The sequence below is a fragment of the Chelonia mydas genome, chromosome 2 (assembly GCF_015237465.2).
Source record: "Chelonia mydas isolate rCheMyd1 chromosome 2, rCheMyd1.pri.v2, whole genome shotgun sequence".
NCBI classification, from domain to species: Eukaryota; Metazoa; Chordata; order Testudines; family Cheloniidae; genus Chelonia; species Chelonia mydas.
This window is the reverse complement of record NC_057850.1, coordinates 160,515,054-160,532,940: the sequence shown is the minus strand read 5'-3', so window position 1 is coordinate 160,532,940 and position 17,887 is coordinate 160,515,054. Positions and strand designations below refer to the sequence as shown.

The 17,887-nt window shown below is 40.7% G+C and overlaps 1 protein-coding gene and 1 pseudogene across 1 annotated transcript in view; one reads left to right on the top strand and one right to left on the bottom strand.

Moving 5' to 3' along the window:
- Window positions 1-17,887, bottom strand: part of COBL (cordon-bleu WH2 repeat protein) — a 334,912-nt gene that overhangs the window by 269,315 nt on the left and 47,710 nt on the right. The window lies entirely within an intron of this gene.
- Window positions 8,111-8,222, top strand: LOC114019832 (annotated as a pseudogene).

Here is a 17,887-nt window from a genome sequence, read left to right as displayed (position 1 = left end):
AAAGCTGAAAAGGCTTTCCATTGCAGACAAGACCCAAGAGTGTCCACACAGGGTCACACTAGTAAAACTTACCCATGTACACAAGTCCCTGATGTAAATCAGGCCCAAATACTATTTTCCTTATTCTGAGAAAATTCCTTGTTCAGTGTTAGAAGAAAATACCTCTTTGTGCAATTCTTTACTGTTGTCACATGACGTGTCAGCCATTAATCTTTTATTTTTTTATCAAGATTATAAAAAGAGAAAAAGAAAATGTGGCAGTTCACTCCAAAAGACTCAGTTGGATGAGCTCACCATAGGAAACAACATAACTATCGCAAATGAAACCTAAAATGGAAGCATAATTCGGTTAGAATAAACAAAGTAAAACTCACACACACCTCAGATATATTTAGCCTGGTGAGTGAATCGCAGTGTATTGTTTCCAAACTATCTTTTATACCTCCCCCGCCCCCGGCCCCAAGAGCCACAACTAACAATGAATGATTATAGATGTGTCTCAAAGACTCAATAAGTTGAATTCTCCAACTAGGGTGCAGTAAGGCAGGTTTGAAACTCAGAAGAGATGAGGATTCATAGACATGTATTAGAATTAAGAACAGATAGATAAGATCAAAGAAAGACCAGCTCCATAAAATCTCAGGATTTATAACAAAGGTTCAACTGCACAACTAAATATCCTTTTTTAAAAAAAGTATAAAATCTCTCTAAATCTGTAGGATTTGTTTGAAAAAAAATTCAATAGTACAGTAATTAACTACTTAGAGTAAATCCTCCCTTCAACCCACAGGGCAGATTTCAGATAATCAGCTCAAATGAAGGATTATCTTGCCTACAATGGGGAAATATTGATCAGCTTGATATTTCCGTCATCCAAACAATGGTTCAAGTTAGCTGCTCACCCTTGTCACAATGAGGCAAATACCTCCCCCAAAAGAGGATAGTTGCGGCCAAAAGAGGGTTTCGGTTTTTTTAATCCAGCCTATGGCTAATTCACATTCTTCAGTCCTCACGCAGAGATGGGATTCAAATATAATTGAAATGCAGCACCCTCAAGAAATGTGGGCTCACTAGGCAGGTGGATGGAACATACTGCATATCTGCTAATGTAATGTTCTTAATGCAAACATTAGCACTTAAGAACAGAACATGGATTTGAAACACTCTGGAAGATTTTTAGCTCTGTAAAAATGTTGCCATCTTGTGACAGATATCAACCTCCAGGCATATGTTTCATATAATTTAAAAAGAAATGCTATCCATTTTTCCTCTGACCAAGAAGCTGAAGTGTCAAGAGATAAGAACCATCTCCCTTCAAGAATAAACTCGAATGTATATGAAAATTCAATGGGATTTTTTTTAATTTCAGACGTCTAGGATGAACTAAATGGACAGTGTTCTGTTTCATTGATTGCCGTTGAGAAGCGAAGCTGGGAAAGTAACAGAAATACTTCTCTGATGGGTTGTACTTACTGAGAGACAACCTATCTTAAATTCTCAATTACTGAGAGACAATCTACACTAGTTGCTATATTTGCTTTCCCCAACTAATCTTAATATAACCTTTTATGAATGATGTACCTGAATATCTGAATGCTAATACTGTAACTGTATCACTGAATTTATTAACCTTAATTTGGGATATTGAATATTCTGTACTATTTTAAAAGTATTTTATGACTTTTAAACCAAACTTTGTACCTTTGGATAATTTAAGCATTATACCCAGATGTACAGATACTCTTTCCTTAACCTGTGTATTAGATCATTTTAACATTATCTTTAATAATTTTTTTTAATCTGTTCTTTTTTAAACATCAAGTCTGATAACATGACAGAGAAGGAAATTCTACTACTTTGTGTTTGTACGGTGCCTCGCACAACGGTTGGTCCCTTGTCACTATTGTAATAAAAATGAATAATTACATTAATTAACAAATAGGAAATATCTATTCCAATACAGGAGGATACTACAGCATTCTGTGGCATCTTGCAGGTGTGTCAGTGGAGCAAAAGGTATCTATGCACCTGCTTTTTGGTAATTTCAATTATATACCATTTCAAGTTCTCTGCTTGTCACTGATATCCCTGGGAGATGCCACAGAATGCTTCAGTCCTTTTTATGCCATCTTTTGGACCAAACCTCTTGGTGACAATAAAATAGATTTGATTGTAATCCCTGTGCTGGACCATCTAACATGATTAACAGCCTTTGTGTGATATGTATTATTTTTAGAAAATAATGGGTACCTCTGCATTAATTAAGTTGTATGCCAGTGTAACTCCATTTACTTAAGTGGAGTTATATTGGTGAAGAGTGCTGTAACTCATGCCCATTATCTGGGATAATTCATTGTGGAATGATCTTCTGGACTTCCTTTTGAAAATCTGGTCTCCCCCAACAAACATAAATTTGTTTCTGGTTATGTTGATCTCATTTAGGATGATAATTGGTGTACCTTCAAGCTGGAGAACAACTAAGGCCCTTGTTTGATCATGGCAGCCAGATCAGGGTGCTCTGCACAAACAATAGTTGCTTAAAGTACAGTTTTGGTTAGAAGAGTGACCGTAAAATATGGAATCTTCTTACTCAACAAATCGGATCCTTGTGTGTATTATAACTCCAATCTTCTCTGACATTATTATTAATAATTATTATATTGTGGTAGCACCTAGAGGGCAACCAGGTCAAGGCCCATTGTGCAAGGGGCTGCAAAAACGTATAGCAAACGCCAGTCTCCAAAGAGCTTACAAGTGACAAAGTTAATCTTCTACAGCTTTTTCCTCTCATCAGTAATGCAGAGGCAGCACAACTGTAAGCATATGAACTGGATGCGGTTGCATCATCATGAGAATTCTTATCTAAGTCCCAGTTCCAGGAACTGGTGGAAGGACATGAAGGATTTTGCTCACAGACTCTATGTTGCTGAATTAGGAGGAGAAAGCCAAGCTTCACCTTCAGAATCCAGGGTGAGTTTGCTGGGATGGTATTTTACAAGCAAAAAAAAAAAAAAATGATCTGGAAGCCATCAAAACACAATAAAACACGTGACTACGCCATTATTACACACACTTTTCAGAGCACAGCCACACTTTCAGTCTAGATTTAGATTTTATATTCACTGAATATGGACTACATACGGACAGCCCATCCATGCCTGGATCTGCAGAGAGAACTCTATGTTGAGGCAAATGATTCTGATTGATTTCCATTTCCCTGCTTGTGCGAAGAGATAGGCATATCTATGGGCAAATCTCCTCCCTGCCAGCTATAATATAACCCATATGGAGGAATGAAAAAACCATGACCAATGTATCAAGTCTCAAGTGCCCAGAAGAATTAATCCTAGAGATCCAGTCTTTAATGTCTAATGAGACCAAGCTTCCCACAGTTGTCAGCTGGGGAAATTTTGAGAGTCCTTGTAACAGACCTATATTAATTTCTTCCTTCAGCAACGCATAGAGCCCAGAAATGCTGCACAATGTGAAGAAACAACTCTCTCTTACTCTGGCTGTAGTCTAGACTGGAAAGGTAAGCTTTTCTGCACCCTTAAAGAGATGAAAATGGGAAACGTAGATACTGGCTTCTCTTATAAGTGATCAGTGGGCTTCCTGCCCTACCTCCTGTATTATCTATCAGATCCTAATTCCCTGGGGAAGAAAAGAAATAGATATTCCCTTCCTGGGACAGAAACCATAAAATATTTTAACTGCAGGAGAAAAAGGGTGCAACAAAACCTATATAGGGTATTTTTAATGGAGGGATTTCCCTGAAATTTTGAAGTTGTGGATTCTGACGATTCATTTTAGTGCTAATTGTTTGTATTGTAAGTACCTGCAAGGGAGCTCCAGCTCAAGTACCGCAGCTGTGGTAGTATGGCAAAGAGGGGGAGGCTTATGTCAGCAAGTACCAAACCATTTAAGGCCTTATAGATCAGAGCCAACATCTTAAACGTCACCCAGAAATCAACACCCAGCCAGTGTAGATCACAAAGCATTAGCATCATGTACTCATGGTAAGAGGCCCAGTAGAACACGATGCCCAGTACAACAAGTTCTGCACCAGGTTCAGAACTGATAGACGTGTATCCTCTATGAATTACTATGAAACAATGTAATCTGAAATGACAAAGACATGGATGATAGTAATGAGGCCTATATCAGAAAGAAACATTCCATCTCCTAGAACCCCTTTTCTCTCATGCCTATCACACAAACAAAGAAAATAATTGTTCTAGTCATTGCTACTGCATGATCATCTAACAGCATCTGAGAGTCCAACTAGACCCTCATGGGACAAATGGTGGACACCTACCCACAATCAGGAGCACCAATAAAATCCTCCATTAGCCTCCTCCAACCTAGCAACCTCAGCATTCACGTCGCACTCCCCATCAGTACCCGGCCCAAGCCAGGGAAGCTAATGATCCAACCCATGGATAAATCATGGTAACTTGCCACCTGAGGCACAGTACACATATCTAAGAAGAAGATCTCAGTCTTCCCTGAATTGATCCCCTGCCAGTTCCCTAGTAGTCAGACTTCTGAGCGGAACAAAAATGGAGAGAGAGAGCTGAATGTCATCCACATATTGAAAACATTTCAACTACGTTCCTTGCTATCTTTCCAGTGGCAACATAGACACATGAATTTGGAGGGATAATAAGCTGAAACCTTGTGGAAAACCATATTAGAGGCGCCTCTTGTCAAATTTCTTAAATACTACCCCAACTCTCTCCAAGATCAAAGAACAGAGACGCCTCAAAATAGCCATATCTACCCCTGCTGTATGGCAATGCTGATATTCCAGTCAAATGATGGGGTCGGCTGTGCCCTTCTAGCAACAGGAACTGCACCAGGGTATCAGAGGGCAGAACTGGGCCAGGCACACTTCTCTAGCTGATAAATGTTGCTTTCTTCACAGGTATAATACTCTCAAACGACGTTCACTACAGTCACATAAGAGGGGTGTGAAACAGTCATACAGTGGAGCTAGCATTGCCCTACTTTCATTCTCTTGCTAGACTGGATCACCCTTATAGTAGCAGCATTTCCCGAGCATTCTCACCTGTTTCATTCCCCTTGCAGCCCTCATTACATCTGTACACATGGAATTTATGACAGAAACACCCCAAATAGATTGAACACAACTACAGATTGCAGCCCTATTAAAACTCATTCAGGCCATGTCTACACCGTACCATAGCGTGGACTACGGGAGCATGAATTGCAGAGTGCATCGAAGTGTTGCACTGTAACTGCCCTGTGCAGATGCTGCTGGCATGAGCTAAAAGTTGCCTAGTGTGGGTTAACATAGTCCTGTTTGAAAGCGGACTACACTACTGCACTGCAGTGCAATGCAAACCAGCCCTTAGAGAATATGATTTCCTTGCTGCATGATTAGAGTCCAGGAGATAACTGAAAGTCCTTCACTCTGCCTATATAGCAAGCGTGGGAAGGGAGCAGAAATGTAATGAATTTGATATTAGTTAGCTAGGAGTAGGAGGGCAAGGTCCACTGTGATCTTATCCTATAACAATGCCTGTGACCTGGCAGCAGCTTTAAGCTCATGGCTGACTCTGTTGATCTTGCCAAAAAGAAAATGGTCATGTCGTCTTTGTCAGGTAACTGGGACCTGCCACTGAATGAAAGCAATTCCTTGGGAACATCAATACTATGCAAGTAAAAGGCATGTCTACTGTATGATTGGCCTGTGTGCTTGACAACACTGTTCAAGAGATTGATCCCGAGAGGAGCTGAATGGCTTCTGAGACTGGTACTGAGTGCCCTCAGCTCCTGCTGAAATTAATGGGAATTGAGCACACTCAGCACTAATTAATAAGTGATCAGCACCTTTTGGGACCCTACAGTATCAGGCCATAAAGCATCTAATTCCCAAACTGGACAGAAAATAAATGATTATCTTTGAGAAAGAGAAAGGGAAAATGCCCCACTGGCAAAAAGTCACTTATATCAATACTGAACAAAACACCCCTCTTCCCCTGCCAAACAATCCTCTCAGACCTTTAGAATGCCAATTACGTGAGACTACTGAGGAGAGATATTTCAGACAGGGGCTGGACTAAACTCCCAGGCCAAAGATACTTTTATGGACTTGGAGGAGGGAAGAAAGTTCCAGCGAATCCACAACACACATTCAAATGGCAAGAGCAATCATTTGCCTCAGCTTCTCATCTCCCAATCCACTCCACTTCTTGGTCTTAAAGAAAAGACAGTTGTTGATTTACATTGCCAAAAAAAGTTTCTGCAGCCCACCTAATTTGCTAATGGGTCAAACTGCTGGACATGAAATGTATTAGAATGAATGTACAGCCTAGAAGGCTCCAATTGGCTCTGCAGGGTTATCTTAACAGGATGTAAATCTTTTTAAAATATGGTTTAGAAGAGGGTGGGCTTTTTTAATCCCTGCAACGCTACCACTTCATGCTCTGATACTGTGAGATTTTACACAGTAAGGGCTGGTCTACACTACCTCTTAAGTCGATTGAGCATACGTCTCTCAGTGGTGTGAAAAAGACTCCCCGCCCCGAGCGATGCAAGTTAGTGACCTAAGCGCTGTCCACACTGGCGCTGTGTTGGCTGGAGCTGCTCTCCCACCAACATAGCTTTCGCCTCTCACAGAGGTGAAGTAATTATGCCCACGGGAGAGTACTCTAGTTGGCATACAGTGTCTTCACCAGACGCGCTGCAGCTGCGCTGTTGTAGTGATCCTAGTATAGACCTACCCATAGCAACACTGGGCCTTGTTGATATGTGCAGGAGATACCTCCAAGGGACATACAATGAAACCCTGTCTTCAGTGGCTACCGAAATATCAATTGCTTAGTGGAGGTGGCTTTCCAATAAATGTAGAACAGAATTGTTCTGGGTACATCTTTTAGGCCAGAGAATAGCTAATAAGAGAGGTCTTTTGAGAGGTGTTACAGGAAGCGGTGTTGGATTGGCATTCTTCTCTGAAAGAGAGCCAAGTCTTAGATTGTATAAAACTGTACTTTTGAGTTCAAATAGACTTAGGAAAACAGAGCTGTGGTCCTGAATGAGACTCCTCTGGATTCTACTAGAAAGTATTTAATAACGATTGTCAGTTCTTTGAGGCAGGGACCATCTGTGTGTGCTTGTGTAGTGCCTAGCACATTGGGGCTGGGACTCCAGGAATGAAGGTAGTAAAATAAGAAAAGTAATACTATTCCCTGTCATGATGTTAAGTGGACAGGCATTTTTGTGCTATCTTTCAGATAAACTGTAAAACTTGCCCTGACCCCTTCTTGTAATTAAAGCACCCATGACACTGGAGTGGAGAAGTCAGCCTTGGTGTCATAGCAAAATTCCAGTGCAGGTAATTATTACACTCCACCTAACGAAATTCCCCGAACAGTTTCAGATTCTTTGGTTACTGTCTTAATACACTGCATAGTGTTGCTCTGCATTATAATACAGTGCCACAGCAGAGGCTACTGTATTTCAGTAGTGGGTGAAGTAATTGCTGTATATGGCTGTATTTGTAAAGCACTTTGGTAAGAAAAGTGCCATGTAAACAAAACATTTCCAACTATAAACCATAATCCACTTTACCAATAGTTCTATGAAACTGAGTCCATATTGTATGCAAAATTGTACAATATGGATATGTTTTCATTGCTTCAAAAGCATTATTTGTTGAGGTGTAATGTTCCCTTACAACTTGGCATTTATAATTTACTTATTACAAAACAGCATCTCTTATGCAACTGTCAAAAAAGTGAGAGCTGCTTGGATTATTTATGGCTTAGTCTGTACAAATTAATATAAAACAAACAAAGTGACAAGGAGGAATTTGTATCTTCCCAAGGCAGTTACCTCTTATTACAATCTCTTCAGTGTGGTATTTTACTCTTTGTAACATATTTAATTGTTGGATTCCATTCTAGTTTTTCCAAATAAAGGACCCATTTACTCAGCCCTTACTCATGTTTAGTACAGTACCTTACTATGCAAGTAGCCACACTGAAGTCAATGGGGCAGATTTCAATACCTTTACTCCCACTGGCTTCAAAGGGATTACTTGCACGGTAAGGTGTTACTTATTGTCAATACATATATCAAAATCTCAGTCAGACTAGATATCATAACCACTAAGGTAGTTTTCCCAGGGTAAGGCTCATCCATTGCACTCTGGGGGTGCTGACCCCTGTGATTTCTCCAAATGGGGGAAACTCAATGGCATGAAAGAAAGAGGCAGAATCAGGCCCAAAGTAATGATAAAAGGGCTTGATTGGGTGATCCTACTCGCATTGAATAGCGCCTTACTGCATGAGTAGTCCTACTGACATCCAGGGCAAAGGCACCAGCACCCACTGGTGGCCCCGCCAATCAACTCCTCCTCCTCCCCGCAGTGCCTGCTGCCCGCTGGTGATCAGCTGTTAGCAACATGCAGGAGGTGCTGGGGGGAGGGGTAGGAGCAGGGGGCAAGAAGTGGAGGAGCAAGGGTGGAGTGGGGGAAGGGGCTGAACAGAGTGGGAAGAGGGGGGCAGTGCAGGGGTGGGAAGAGGCAGGGTGGGGGTGGGGCCTTGAGGGAAGGGGTGGAGTGGGGGCAGGGCCTGGGGTTCAAGCACCCCCGGGGAAACCAGAAAGTCAGTGTCTCTGATCCAGGGAACTACTCACAGAGCAATATAGAGAGTTTGTTTGCCTCTTCAGGAAAGAACACTGATATGAAGTCTTAGGCAGTCACAATTTAAACTAGAAATTAGTTTGAACCAAAACTCCAAACCCTTTGAACTTAGAGGGAGATGGGAGACTTGGAATCCATGTTTAGATCTGGATTTCAGTCAACCTCTCCCTTTAGGATGGGCTGAACAAACACCCACGATGAAGGCTGAGGCTCAAGCCCATCCCTAATACAGACATGTATCACTGTAAAATACATTCAGGCTTTACTGTTTTTATGCCACACAATCCTTTGTCTCCAAAACAAGTTAGTTATAATCCATAGGAAGTATTTTCTTCATTCCCTTTGGTTTCATCATTCAAGGTTTGAAAACCAGGAGCGGGACTGGAAGATGGTGTACATTATAATATTAGCCCTCTGACTCCAACATGAACACATGGTTAGGGTCCCCATCACCACAATTTCTGAGCACCTCACAAGAATTATGAACTTGTCTTCACATCACCTCTGAAGTCGGGAAGCATTATTGTCTCCATTATACAGATGAATACACTGAGACAGGCAGAGGAAGGCCTTGTCTATACTGTGGATTTTTTTGCACTGGTATCACTCCTAGAGTAAGTCACACTAGTGCAAGCCCCATTATATATTGGGATAGCATGTCTGTATTAGGGTGTAACTGTGGTGTTGTAACTGTGGTGTTGCAAATTTCTCTAATGTAGACAAGCCTCATGTGATTTGCCCAAGGTTTCACAGGAAGTCTGTGGCAGAACCAGGAATGAATTCAGATCTCCTGAGTCCCAGATCAGAGTCTTAACCTCCGTACGTCCCTTCCTCTCTCTCGGCATAATGGCCACACATTGCATTTCACTACACAAAAGGTCGTTTAAATTTCCATTTGCTGTGCTTTTACTTTCTCCCCTTGTGGCAAGACTTTTGAAAACCTTATGATCAATTTTTAAACCTCATTAAAATACATATAGCAAGGAACAGCACCCGTCCGTTCTATTGTTAGGTTGCAATTTCCAGTACATAAACCACTTTTGCAAGTTATAAATTCTTGAAAACCACTATCCAGTAGCTGGAGACTTCAAAGAAGAAAGGGCTTGATAACACAGCACAGTGAAAATCAAACAAGAGGGCAAAACACATCTGGACGGGTACTGCATTGACCTTGGGCTAACAACAGTTTTTGTTCAGGGTGTTATCATCTTGGCCTCAGACTAAACCATGGAAATAACCTCTTGAACTTAGAGCCCTTTTGGCTAGAGAGCTCATCTGATAAAAGTTTAATTGTCTGCATGTCAGTGTGTTGGGTCTTTGACACTTCTGCACTGTCGGTGTCTAACGTTACACATATCTGAGGGAAGGTCTGTTAAATGTTACTGAGAACTCTAATTTAAAGAGTAACCTCTGGTTTACCAAAGATATATAAGAGAATCTGCTTAGATTTTACTTCTTTTGGGGGATGACCCTTGCTGTCTGTTTATACCTAACATAGCTCGGCTTTTCTTTGGCCAATCATGTTTTGCAACAAGGACTGGATAACTGCAGCAGATGGATCTTAACTTATGGAGGCAATACATTGTTCTGAAAGATGTAACACAGCGTAAGCCATGAAAAGACATTTGCTAATGCTTACGGGACAATCACTTAAGACACCACCATCCCTCAGTCTATTTAGGATGGGAGCTATCTCAGATACCACTGTGCAGTAACTGCTGGCAAAATGACTTTTTGCTAGGAACCACTCTACAGAATAACTAAAGAAATCTGAGTTGGAAAAGGTAAAGACAACAACACACTTGTTTGTGTCACTCTGGCACTAAGACAAATCTGGAGGCAATACTGCTGTATTAATATATTATTCAGTTCAGATCTCATGTTGCTGTAAGTTTCCCTGTGTCTCTCACACAGGCTACCTTTGTTAGGATTTACCAATTCTTCCTTTCCCAAGTCTCTCTAACTTAGGTTGAGTTAGTGTTCCCTTATGGCAACAATCTCCCATCCGTACAGGTTACATAAGGTGTCCCTTAAAATGTGCAAACAAAGATATTTTGTGATTTATTGCACAAATATTTCAGACAAGGCTTCACTTTGTTCTTCCTTGTATAAAAATATTTGTGCACAAATGCATACATACAGTGACAGGTCACGAAGAAGAGAACAAATAGGCAGCGTTGTTCATCGCCAATCATGTGGGCCAGTATTATATGTAAATATTTTCCCAGACCTTTGCTTCATTTGTCAAATCAGCTGCATACGTTTCCTCCAATGCTATTTCTGTTGGGCACCAAAGTTTGATCAACTATTGGTGCTGGGTCAGATGCTAGGAAACACAGGGGCTATGACAGACACTGCTATATTTCCACCAAGAGGAAGAGAAGGGAGGTACTGTTAAATTTTGAATGACCAGATGGAAAAGAGAAACATATTGATGATCATTATTAGCTGCTGCCATGGACTGTCAAATTCAGTGAGACTATAACTGTTTCCCAATGTGGGACACTTGCGTTCACACCTAGAGAGAAAAGGCAATTTGCTCAGAATGGTTTGGTGACTGAAATGTTAATCAATAGAACTCCTCACTCTCTCTTGTTTATTTTCTGTCAGCTCCTAAGCTGCATGTTGTGGGGCAAGGAAGGGAAACAGAACATAGAATGCAGCTGCATGCTATACCACACCGGCTGCCAGCCAGCTCACAAAAGCCTTTTTGTCTACAAGAGCTGTCTGAAGATGTCAGATGCTCATGTCCCAATAGACTACTGTAATAATGCAGCTTGCACTCCGGAATGATAGCGTGGGTTATAACCAAGCCAGCAGAAACTTCCTAACAAAGATGGGGTAAATCGTCACATTCTTGGGCCAGATCCTCAGCTGATGTAAATAGGTGTAGCTTTATCGATGTCCATAAAGCTTTGTTGATTTACACCAGATGAAGATCTGGCCTATTCATGGTGATTAATTCATTATTGATTTTCATACAGAAAGAAACAAAAAGTACAGAAAGGTAAATGACTTACAGCTTGTATGTTTCCAATTACCATAGGCTTCAGGGGATCTCTAACAAAACTATGCAATTACACAATTTTACAACTTGTCAAAGCTGCAAGACCGGACAATACAAACTCATTCAATATTACAGAGCCATAACATGTTAGAGTGGGGGTAACAGCAATAAAATAGGAAGAGATATATGAATACAGAGTGGAGGGAAGGACTTTCTTTAACTGTATGGAATGTGTGTCTGTGTGTGATATTGATTGTGACTTTGATGTTAGTTTGTGTGTTTAAGGAGTTGCTTATTGTCAAGGTTCCTTCCCCACTCTGAACTCTAGGGTACAGATGTGGGGACGTGCATGTAAGACCCCCTAAGCTTACTCTTACCAGCTTAGGTTAAAAACTTCCTCAAGGTACAAACTTTGCCTTGTCCTTGAACCCTATGCTGCCACCACCAAGCATGTTAAACAAACAACAGGGAAAGAGCCCACTTGGAGATGTCTTCCCCCCCAAAATATCCCCCCAAGCCCTACACCCCCTTTCCTGGGGAAGGCTTGATAAAAATCCTCACCAATTTGCATAGGTGAACACAGACCCAAACCCTTGGATCTTAAGAACAATGAAAAAGTAATCAGGTTCTTAAAAGAAGAATTTTAACAGAAGAAAAAGTAAAAGAATCACTTCTGTAAAATCAGGATGGTAAATACCTTACAGGGTAATCAGATTCAAAACAGAGAGAACCCCTCTAGGCAAAACCTTAAGTTACAAAAAAGACACAAAAACAAGAATATACATTCCATTCAGCACAACCTATTTTACCAGCCATTAAACAAAAGAAAATCTAACTCATTTCTAGCTAGATTACTTACTAACTTTTTACAGGAGTTCTGAAGAGCATTCCTGACCTGCTCCCGGCAAAAGCATCACACAGACAGACAGACCCTTTGTTCCCCCCTGCCCCCCTCCAGCTTTGAAAGTATCTTGTCTCCTCATTGGTCATTTTGGTCAGGTGCCATAGAGGTTACCTTAGCTTCTTAACCCTTTAAGGGGTTTTGCCTCTGGCCAGGAGGGATTTTATAGTTCTGTATAAAGAAAGGTGGTTACCCTACCCTTTATATTTATGACACTTATGAATCATGTTCTATTTAGATACATTTTCTGGTTTTCTGTTAGTTCTTTTGTATGACCAGACATAGTGGGTTAGATCCTCATCCCTTCTCCCCCGTGGCACAAAGGAGCTTGAATGCTGCTGTAACAAGCTATCAGTGAATCCCCTTTCATGTAAGGGGAATCCCCATGTGGCAAAGAGTTAGTGCAATGGCTCTTCTCCACCTTTCTCCTGGCCCCCGGAATAGGGCATGTATCAAGAACTTGGCTGGGGAAAGGGAATGTGGCTGAAGCCCTGCTACACTCTGGCAGTCCCCACCTGCTGTGATGGCTTCTTGTTGCAGCCAGATGTAACTCTGAGCAGCCCTGAGGCTACTGTAAGTTGTGCTGAGACCCAAACTGACCGTTGGTCAGCCACAGGATTGGAAAGATTTATAAAATTGCTATCAAGTCACGTTTGTCTCCCTGCCCCCAGTCACAGGCGCTCTGGACACAGCACTGGAGTGGACGGGGATTGCCCGTGGTGTGGTGTTTTTTATTTTATTTTATTTTTTTTTTAAAAAGAGAGCTCATGTGTTCTTTCTACTTAGTCCTCACTGGACATCATCATCATGTTATCTTTGTGACAGCATAATCATATCTACTGCAGGCGATAGCGATGGCTCCAAAAAGGCTTGATGATGTCACATGAGAATTAGGCAGAAGGAATAGATTATTTGTAAGACAGACACCGTTTTCACCTGCAAATGTCCTCAATAATAAAGAACAAAGGAAGGAAATTACACAAAATATGATATATAGAAGAAGTATGATTTCCCAAGATAATATTCTTCAAATTCTTCAAGATAATATTCTTCTGTGAGCTGTGAGTGGGCATTATGTTCTGATCTTGGAGTTCTAGCACAACAAAACTCCCACTGACGTAAGATTGGGTCATAAGGTATTAACGAATGCATTGCTGTACAACACACAAGGAATTAGAACAGCAAAGGCTACGGCTCTCCTGCAGCTGCTCTACCTTTGGGATGAAACTTGTGCTTTTTATATATGGGATTTCCTCAATATTTTTTCAGTGAAACTTAATTGCAGTGTTGTAAAAGTACAGCATTTCAGCTACAAATGAAACCCTTAAAGCTATTTCATATTAAAATAAGCAGCATTAAAGCAGAGTACCTTCTACTGCGGAGCATTCTATAAAGATACTACTGCTGAATATTCCATAAAGCTTTTGTGTGATGCATGAGGATACTAAGCAAGAAGAATGAATATTTCAAACAAATATGGTGACTTTTAAGTGCAAGAGAAAGCACAACACTGCAGGAGGCAATGGAAAAAGGAACAACTTAAAAGGTCTATGTTAAAATTCCATGTCCCCAGTCTTTTGCAAGATCATCAGCATAGATGAAGTTTCAGACCAAAACTTGGATCTTGGACAGAAGCTGCTTACCTCTCCCATGGATCCAAAGAATCACTTTTCAGTAAGAAGCCAGGGGAAGCAAACACACCTGACCCTTATATAACATATGCAAATGTTATATTTCAAAGACAGAAGTCTAATCTTCACAGTCTTATAGGTAGTTATCTTCATGTGCAAATTCCAGGAACAATTACCAGTTTAGCTAGCTGCTGTAATATCAGCCTAGGAAGATTTAAAGCGCTATTGACACCCAATGAAAGATATTCTATGGTGAAAAAATCTGTGGTTTTATAGAAAATGCTTTCTGAATTTCTCTAATTCCTAAGTACTGTTTTACAGACAAATGCATAGCAACAGGACCTTTGTTTAGGTTTTCATCTCACTCAGTTTGCTCCTCTTCTTAATAAAGAGTAATAAGCACTCTTCAAAAGGTTGTATAAACAATTAGTATTATTAATACCTAGCTCTTATATAGCACTTTTCACCAGTAGAACTCAAAGTGCTTTACAAAAGTTAGTATCAGTAACAAATTGAGCCTTACGAAATGCCTGTGGGATATAGTAGGTAGGTAATATTATGCCCATTTTATAGTCAGGGAAAGAGAGAGAGAGAAATTAAGTGACTTGCCCAAGGCCACCAAGTGTCAATATCAGACACAGGATTAAAGCTCAGGAGTTCCTGGCTCTTTCTGCCTTTCATAAGTGATATCGGAGTCATGCAGTTATGACAGTTCATTTGATTGCTGTAATATGAAGTCATGAAGGTTGTGACTTTGGCTGGTTCAACTTTCTGTATGTAAAAGAGACAGAAAGGTTACCACCTCTACAGCATGTTCCATCCAAGGATCTCAGGACTCTATCCTGCAGAGTGATGCGCAGTCCTAGGTGGTGTTTTGAACCCTCAGCTTCAACTAACATGAATGGGAGATAAGGGCTTGTTGCACTGCCCAGGAGGCTCTGAGCACCTTGAGCCTTCAGAGAGCATCACAAACAGGAATGAAATCAGGCCATACTTGTGAGGTAGAGAGAGCCTGAGTTACTTCCATTTGTAAATGGAGAAATGGAGTCACAGAGAGTTTGAAAACAAAATGCTTCCATGGTGTCTGAAGTTAGGTACCTATATTCATATTTAGGCACCAGCAACTCTCATTATAATTAATGGATTTATATCAGGGAATTAATTTAATCGACTGTCTAAAGTCATTGGGAGGTTAACAAGCTACTTAAGAGATGATCCGAAAAGGTTTGCACCCGCCAGGATCTGATTTCAGGGTTCTATGTTTTTCCTTTAAGGGCTGAAGAGGTCACAGGTGCCTGAAATTGAGCAAGAATCTGCCTTCTTTTTGGTTTTAATTATGATACCATTGACTCATCAGCTGTTAGAGGAGAAATAGAATGCAGAACTCAGGTACTGGAGGGCATAAGAAAAAAAGATGTTTATTATTTTGTGTTAAAACACATTTATCTATACAGTTTAACCCTTATGAGATGCTGCACACCTTCATTTTCAGTGAAGATAATGGAAATTGAGGGGGCTCAGCATTTTATGGGAATGAGCTCTAGCAACATTACCAGTTGATTGATTCAGCATGGAATTTTCAAAAGCATGCAGCATAGGGCTACCTCTGTTCCATGGAATTCAGCTGTAAAACTCCCATTGTCTTCAATGGGAACAGGGAAGCCAACACGAAATGCTCTTGAAGAAAAAAAAAAAACAGTTCAAGTTGGGTTAATTTAAAAACAAAAGCTTTTTTGTTCATCTCTAAATAACCATGATGAAAAGAAAGTGAATCATGAGACCTCCAAGCCTCAGATCATCTTAGGAAACAGCACTTGAGAAGGAGATTCTTTTATTGTTAGCAAATAGTCACTGCGTGTACAGCTAAAACTCTTGTCTCCTCAGTGCACTGTTATATAATTTGGTGCTACAACCTCAAATAAAGCAGCTAGCCAGTTGTGTTTGAGCAAGACATCTCAATGATAGCTTTGATCACTGGAAATGGAGGTTATTGTTTTTCTTTACGTTTCAACATCACAGTCACAATGGAGAAAGAAGGCAAACCTAGGATAGCAGCATAAAATATTGGTGGGGAGGATATTTAATATGAAGGATCTTATTTAAGAATTAAATATTCTAATATAGAATTTCACCACAGCCTTTGTGATGTGTAAAGTTTACGGACAACTTTTCTTATTCCATCTTTATTTGCAGACTGTTCTGTTATGCACTGCCAGAGAACAATTAAATGAGTGAATTATTAACTAAGCTTACACTTTGTGCATAGTGTCACTGTAGCATCAGTTACCTTCACATTGGGTTTGCACCTTAATTAAGAAAGAGAAGTGAAATTGGCTGTCTGTGTTGCTGAAACACTGTCTCACAATAGCAAAGAATCAGTGATAGAGGAGAGGTTTAGAAAGACATCCAAAGGCGCCATAACTTTTGTGTTTTATGCAATGGCTACAGAGTATATAAAAATTGGCTTCTTTTCCACCTAGGTTTTTCAATAGTCAATTTCAAAAAGAGCAAACAATTGCTTTGATGAGATGCAAATTTATGCAGACAGCAGGAAAATCCTCACTGATATAACAGGTTTCAGAGTAGCAGCCGTATTAGTCTGTATCCGCAAAAAGAAAAGGAAGACTTGTGGCACCTTAGAGACTAATAAATTTATTTGAGCATAAGCTTTCGTGAGCTACAGCTCACTGCATCGCATGCATTCAGTGGAAAATACAATGGGATGATTTATATACACAGAGAACATGAAACAATGGGTGTTACCATACACACTGTAAAAAAAGAGTGATCAGGTAAGGTGAGCTATTACCAGCAGGAGAGCGGGGGAGGGGGAGGGGGGGGAAAATGGACAAAGTCCATCCCCGCCCCCCTCCCCTGTGTCCATCCCCCCCTTCCCTCCTCGCTCTCCTGCTGGTAATAGCTCACCTTACCTGATCACTCTTTTTTTACAGTGTGTATGGTAACACCCATTGTTTCATGTTCTCTGTGTATATAAATCACCCCATTGTATTTTCCACTGAATGCACGCGATGCAGTGGGCTGTAGCTCACGAAAGCTTATGCTCAAATAAATTTATTAGTCTCTAAGGTGCCACAAGTCTTCCTTTTCTTTTTACTGATGCAACTGTAATTTTTGTGAGGGAGGAGCACACTTTATCCTTCCCCATCCACACATAATTTGTCTGCCATCTTCATGTAGCTTTTCCATAATAAGGGGACTCTCTTGGGAATAGGTCACAAGGCACAGATAGCAAAGGTCCAGAGCGTTGCCCCCATAGTGAACATGCAGGACAGATTTCAACTCTTTTTCCACCAACCTGTGGAAAGGGTACAGTACTGGATCTCCAGCAGGAGACCATCACCTATATACTCCCTTTTTGAACACTGGGCTGTGAAAGATGCTCCAACTCAAGGTAAATATATAATCTTGGACAAAGCGAGAGGGCTCTAATTGCAGGCTCATTCTGGAATCCTTCACCCCTCTACTTCCTTATTGCTTCAATAAGCTCTCCTAGATTTCCCTTTCTGTGTCAACTTCCCCTCAGGAGACAGCTGGAGCTGGGACTCTGGGCACACATGTATCTAGCTGTAACCACATATAATAAGAATGCAAGATACACATCTGGTGTTTTACTATTAAGCCATAAGAATATGCCCTGAAGTCGTGTTTGGGTTACTATT